Source organism: Notolepis coatsorum (genome assembly GCF_963971535.1).
Source record: "Notolepis coatsorum genome assembly, chromosome: 5".
NCBI classification, from domain to species: domain Eukaryota; kingdom Metazoa; phylum Chordata; class Actinopteri; order Aulopiformes; family Paralepididae; genus Notolepis; species Notolepis coatsorum.
In genome coordinates this window covers 171,818,231-171,825,469 of record NC_140169.1, presented here as the reverse complement: position 1 = coordinate 171,825,469, position 7,239 = coordinate 171,818,231, and the positions used below count along the sequence as shown (strand labels likewise).

At 48.2% G+C, this 7,239-nt stretch overlaps 1 pseudogene across 1 annotated transcript in view; it reads right to left on the bottom strand.

Moving 5' to 3' along the window:
* Positions 1-6,555, bottom strand: part of LOC311229034 (inhibin beta B chain-like) — a 10,268-nt pseudogene extending 3,713 nt beyond the window's left edge. Inside the window, exon 1 of the transcript XR_014621057.1 lies at positions 5,382-6,555. The product of XR_014621057.1 is annotated as an inhibin beta B chain-like (transcript). The remainder of the gene's footprint in view (positions 1-5,381) is intronic.
* Between the last annotated feature and the right edge of the window lie 684 nt (positions 6,556-7,239).

Below are 7,239 nucleotides of genomic sequence, written 5' to 3'. Positions count from 1 at the left end.
CTACAACAGGGCCCCTGAACAGTGTGCATACTAGCCTGCCATACACTACAACAAGGCCCCTGAAAAGTGTGCATACTAGCCTGCCATACACTACAACAAGGCCCCAGAGCAGTGTGCATACTAGCCTGCCACACACTACAACAGGGCCCCTGAGCAGTGTGCATACTAGCCTGCCATACACTACAACAAGGCCCCTGAGCAGTGTGCATACTAGCCTGCCATACAACAAGGCCCCTGAGCAGTGTGCATACTAGCCTGCCATACACTACAACAAGGCCCCTGAAAAGTGTGCATACTAGCCTGCCATACACTACAACAAGGCCCCAGAGCAGTGTGCATACTAGCCTGCCATACACTACAACAGGGCCCCTGAGCAGTGTGCATAGTACTAGCCTGCCATAAACAACAGGGCCCCTGAGCAGTGTGCATAGTACTAGCCTGCCATAAACAACAGGGCCCCTGAGCAGTGTGCATAGTACTAGCCTGCCATAAACTACAGGGCCCCTGAGCAGTGTGCATACTAGCCTGCCATACACTACAACAAGGATCGGCAATAGGCGGCCCGTGGGCCGACATTGGCCCGCCAGCAATCATTTCAGGCCCGTCAGATTATTTTGAGAATATGATATTTATTTGACGCGCGGGAAATATTCACTCGGGACGCCAGGGTGTCTTTTATTGTGAAGCTGTATCTATCTACCGGTAGTCATCAAAAGCATGTCTGTCACTATAGCCAATTGAAATGCTAGAAATGGTCACATGGACTGGGAGAACCAATGGAATAGTCCCACCGGGCCGTGTGTATATTTCCCTAACGCACTTTCACTTCCGCGTTCGAGATGCGAGCGAATTAAAAAAAAAGAAAAAAACATCTTTAGCTAGCTAGATAGCTTCTTTGCAACGGGGAAAATATAACGCTTCTTTTAATAAACAGGAGCCATACTTAAAATACGGGTTTATCGCAACAGGTCGGTGATTCTTGCGTGCCGAGCCGATGTCCTCTCTGCATAATATGTGGCGACAACAACAACAACAACAAGGCAATAATGACAACTGTGTTCAAGTTGGCAGATAAAGTAGCTGCATTCAACGCCAATCTGGAATTGGAGGGCGGCGAGTGGATATGTGACATGTTTCAAACATTAGCAGGGATTTTGGAGGACTTAACAACAAACAAGGTATGGTGAGTCGTGTTTTCATGCATTCTGATCTGTTCATCACCCGCCGCGGTGATCTGCAACAGTTCATGAATGAATGAATGAATGAAAACTTTATTTAACAGATTGCAGAATGGGTACAATACAGTACGGCGCAATACACACAATTGTTAAGGGGATGCAGACCAGAGAAAAACGTTTGTCTTTTTTCAATATCAGTATATTAAATTAGCCATTGTTTTTTATCCTGGCCCGCCAAGCAACGGCTTGGGGAAAATCTGGCCCGTGGCCAAACCTAATTACTACAGGGCCCCTGAGCAGTGTGCATAGTACTAGCCTGCCATACACTACAACAAGGCCCCTGAGCAGTGTGCATAGTACTAGCCTGCCATACACTACAACAAGGCCCCTGAGCAGTGTGCATAGTACTAGCCTGCCATACACTACAACAAGGCCCCTGAGCAGTGTGCATAGTACTAGCCTGTCATACACTACAACAGGGCCCCTGAGCAGTGTGCATAGTACTAGCCTGCCATACACTACAACAAGGCCCCTGAGCAGTGTGCATAGTACTAGCCTGCCATACACTACAACAAGGCCCCTGAGCAGTGTGCATAGTACTAGCCTGCCATACACTACAACAAGGCCCCTGAGCAGTGTGCATACTAGCCTGCCATACACTACAGGGCCAAGCAAGGCTATAGCCAAGGATTACTTAGCATATTTTGCGGTTCAGTTTCCTCCAAAACAACATGTTTGGGAGTTTGAACATTTCCTCGCCGGCAGGTACAGTTTCTTTCCATCCTCGTGTTACAAACACGGCCCTGGCCCCTGACGAGCTCCATCTGACCCGCGCAGCAGCGGTGGAACACTGCGTCCACCTAGACGCCGGCGGGACACCTGGGTGGGCTCTCCAAGTGATAGAGAGCCGCTTCAGCGTGTCCCCACCTGCGCCCACCAACACAACGGGAAGACGGAGGGGTGGGGTGGGGCGGGGGGAGGCAGGTACAGGTGAGGGGTGGGTGGGCAGCTCCGAGAAGCTCATTACTCAAAGTCTCCGTCGACGACGAGACGGACCACACGCCGCGGCGGAGAAGGGGCAAGGGGCGCGGTGCCGCGCCTCGCTGCTCTGACATGAGCGGTGCCGTGCGTACACAGGCAGACGGGCGTCCCTCGGGCCCCGAGGCTCAGCAGCCCTGAGCACTTCAGGAATTCCACACAGGGTGGTGGAGGGAGAGAGGGAGGGAGGGAGAGAGGGAGAACAGGAGAGGGAGGGTGGGGTGGGATGCTGGAGGTTTTGGCCTGGGCATAAAACGTTGAATCGTTGTAGGCGCCGTATTTGCCGTTGTGCTTAATAAACGTTTTTTTTTTTATAAAACATTCATACGGATTCAGGCGGGCCCTTTGAGAACTGAAATGTACACTTGTGTTGTGATTGAATGTGGAAAATGTCTGGAGTGGGTCCAGGGCGCGCTGTGACCGAGGGGTCTCTCCATGAAAGAGTTGCGTTCTGAAGTAAACCCGCCCAACCCGATCTAGCCACCGGGAACGGGGCCGGAGTTAATGACATCCAATAATGAAGTCTTAATTCTGTGTCTTGGACCAGTCACCGCAAGTTCACCGGGTCCAAACGGCCATAGCTGCAATCGAGATGAGCGGATCTAACCCCCCCCCCCTCTCTGAGTCTCTCTCTCTCTCTTTCTCCCCTCCCTCCCTCCATCCATCCCTCCCTCCCTCCATCCATCCCTCGCTGCCCCTGTTACTCTGCTCCGCTCCGCTCCCGTGGATACGGGACATTGAATCCCTCGCGAGGGCCCTTGGGGACCATGTCAGGGGAGAAGGGAGGTTGGCAGCGTTCCCTCACCTGCCCGGGTGCTTTGGCAGACCTCCCCTCTCTCCGCCACAGTAAACCGGAGATAAGGAGCCTGCTCCCTGGCTGACAAGCGCACAGTTAACCCCCATGTGGAGTGGGCAAGGACCCACCACCACCACCAGCACACTGCCACAACAAACACAGACACCCCATCCATGTGTCATTGGCCTGGCCTGCTGTTAGACAAGCATACTGTATGAGGTCAGACCCCCCCCCCCACATACACATACACATGTCAATGGTTTATTTATGTCCACAGAAATACAAGCAAGGGACACAAACATACAGATGCCAGATACCCAAAGACTACTGTGCAAGCTCGCACACAGACACACAGACACACACACACACCACACACACACACACACACACAACACACACACACACACACACACACACACACACACACACACGCACGCACGCACACACTTGCTTGCTTTGCTATAAGCTTTAAGGCTTGTGACATGGACAATTTAAAAGTTCCCCCAATGTTTTGGGACAAGCTCCCCTCGCTGCAAGGCTTTCTCCAGGCCTTGTCCCTGAGCCTTGCCCCCGGCTGGCAAACTTTTCTCTGGGGGGTGAGAGAGCTAGCCAGCTGGCCGGGAGCCGGCAGAGAGGGGGTCTAGTATAGGGAGCAAGGGAGCCGAGCCAGCTCATGGTACAATGCAACACAAAGGCTCAAAGGTGTTATGGAGAATGGAAGAAGGGGTGGGGGGTGGGGGGGGACACAGAAGCAGCGAAGAAGGCCAGGCAAATCTGTATTATGACACAAAGCATTCTTTAGAAAACTGCGATATGGGCACACGCATGCACCAACACGGACCCACACACACACACACTACATCCCACCCCACCATCCACCGACGAGCTCGCACCGACTCAAATGTCTCATGCATTATTCTGGGAGATTTTCTTTTGTTTTCCCCCCCCTCCTCCTCCCTCCTCCTCCTTCAATGTTGACATGTTGGGTTTTAACGAGAACGCTTAGTGCTCCAATAATAATTGCCCCCCCTGCTTTTGTTCCTCTTGTCACGAGGACGCTCAGATCATCCCCGGGCGGAGAGTGCACGCCGAGCGGCCCGGGGGGGAGAGCCCATCCAGGCTAATTGTTGGGGAGGAGGAGAGGGCCAGTGGTGCAGTGGGAGCGGACGTAGAGAGTTATGATGAAGACGTCCCATTTTGGTGTCTTTAATTGTATGTGGTCTTTGTTAAAACTAACAATTCGTGTCGAAGAAGGCGCGTCTCTCTCTCACATCACTACTACAGCGCAGATGATGAGTTTCGGCGTGTCTGTGTGTGTGGGGGGAGAGAGAGAGAGAGAGAGAGAGAGAGAGAGAGAGAGAGAGAGAGAGAGAGAGAGAGAGAGAGAGAGAGAGAGAGAGAGAGAGAGAGAGGCTTTCTCTTGGATTCAGACTTTTATTCCCTATAGAGCAACCAGTAGACAACTCAGGGGCAATTCAATGAATGAATGAATGAATGAAAACTTTATTTAACAGATTGCAGAATGGTACAATACAGTACGGCTCAATACATACAATTGTTAAGGGATGCAGACCAGAGAAAGACGTTTGTCTTGTTTCCATCAGGGTCCCCCATTTTCAATTCATAATGACTTTCTTTTCGACGCAATCTAGTTCTCTCTCTGGTTCTCCGAGTCAGTTCTGGGTAAAGTAGTTAGTTACGCCTAATATAATCACCCACTTTTAATTAACCATGTATTAACCATGTGCATGCTCGTCATCACATAACAAAGTCCAAACACTGTTTATAAACGTGATATCGCTCCGAGATCCATGGGGACTCGGGAGCATCATTACTGTAGCCTGACTGCTCATGAATGAGGCGTGTGTAAATTAAATTCGATTAGATCAGATTGAAATGTATTGTCATTATACAGCACAAGTACAGTACAACGAAAAGACGTTTGTCATCCAACTAAAATATCAGTCAAGTGCACCAGCAATATGTACAGGTGGTTAACTGGGTCCCAAAAAATATACAAGTTAGTACTACTAAAGTCAAGTGTAGTGCATACAAGTTAGTACTACTAAAGTCAAGTGTAGTGCTAATCAAATGTATGTACATTGATTGATTGATTGATTGATTGTTTGATTGATTGATTGATTGATTGAAAACTGTATTAACAGATTGCAGAATGGTTACAGTACAGTACAGCTCAATACACACAATTGTTAAGGGAAGGCAGACCAGAGAAAGACTTTCGTCTTGTTTACATCAGGGTCCCCCATTTTCAATTCATCATAAAATATTGATCAATTCATTCATTATATAAATAGAGACAGTACATGACTACTGGTCACCAGTGTAAATTGCTGATATGGTTATTATACCTGATTCACCGAAACTGATGATCTCGGACGTCTCCTCCTGCACCTCGTTGCTGTACGCAGCCTGTCCGTCAAAGTTGGGGATCTCCACCCGGCCGTCCTCGCGCACTTTGCCGGCGTGCAGCCTGCGCAGGGCCGTGACCATCGCAGCCTTGGGGATGGGATGGGTGATGTTCGGCCTCTCTCTCATCTGCAGCCGGTTCAATATGTGCCTCTTCACCGCCTCCAAGAAGTCCAAGTCCACTCGTTCCTCCGACTGGTCGGGGGGCGCCCTGAGGCCGCACGAAGCGCACGACTCCTGGGGTGATGCTGCCGTGTGTTGGGTCTCCGTCCCGGTGGTCGCCTGCGCTATTACGCAGCGCATGGAGAGGATGCAAGCCACTAAACAAGACAGTGTGAGACTGTATCTGCTCATTTTCTCCTCGATTTGAGACTTAGGAGTTCAAACCGCTCTCTGGGGGAGAGCGAGAAGAATTTAAGTTAATTAAAACAATTATTTTAATTTTAACTTGACCAGTTTAGTGTCCCGGTGAACATCCAATAAGAACTCTATTCCAAAATTGATAAGCTTCAGGATATAATCCAAGCAGTCCATGCAATCTTTGTATTCCCAAATATGTTTTTACAACTATTACAACGTTGCTGCTATGAATCTAGATCGGCTAATAATTCCAGACATGCATTTTTTAATATGTTATCCTCCAGGCATGCTTCTTTGTTTGTCCAAAATGCAAGTTCATATTTGTTTGTTGACCGAGGCGTGTTGTTGTTGTAGTTCCAGGGTCGTTTGGATGAATGTTGACCGGCGAATTTCATGCCATTGAAATGTCGCGTTATTAATAATCTATCAAAAACAAAAGGATTCAAAATAGGCTGGAAAGCAATCCGGTGGTGGTGACCGAGGTGGTGGCAGAGCTATAGAAAAAGAAACATCCACTGACGAGGGGAAAAAAAAGAAAAAAAAAGTTAAGACCGCTTTTTCATTCAAATCATCACATAATAATAAAACTTGGGGAATCGAACTCGTCAATATAACAAGTATAGGCTACTATAACTGCGCCGAGGTGTGTATAATACCCCCGTGCGTGCCTTTGTCTCTGTGTATGCGCTCCGCGCTATGGACAGCTCCGTGCGTCCTGCTGCTGGATGGAAGATGCTTGTCCACTTGAACCCTCTATCCTCCCTTTGCAATCACGACGCAGGGGCACCGCACAGCCACAGTCTTTATACGGGAGTGGGAACCACGTGGGGAGTTCCACCAACTGGACGCCGGGGATTATAGTAGAGACTCTAGCAGCCTACTGCTGCGTCTCAGCCAGGGTTATTATGGGCTGGGAATCGGGATGGTTAGAACAAGGTTTTGCGTATTATGGTAACTAACAACACATTGATTCTGTAATCTGTATGTGTGCGCTGGAAGGAATACACTTCAAATTATGTTTTTTAACACTTTTTAAACACCTTTTATTTTATAAAACTACACCATAATGTTATCTACTTATTACTATACACAGTCAATTTCGCAGAGTACATTTTACTCAAAACTGAGTACATTTTACTCCAACTGAGTAAAATTGTACTCAGTTTGAGTCAAATGTACTCAGTTTGAGTCAAATGTACTCAGTTTGAGTCAAATTTACCCTGCAAAATGTACTGTGTAGAACGTTGCACTACATCCTTACCTCATTGTGCATTCTTGCATTTTGTTTGCATTTTGTACTTCATTGTTTACTTTAGTTTGTATACTTTAGTTTGTACACTGTAAAAATATTTTACAAATATATGATTGTATATTTTGTATAGTGTTTGGTCTTCTTTATTCTTTGTACTGTATGAAGCACAATCTCTTGTGACTGCAACT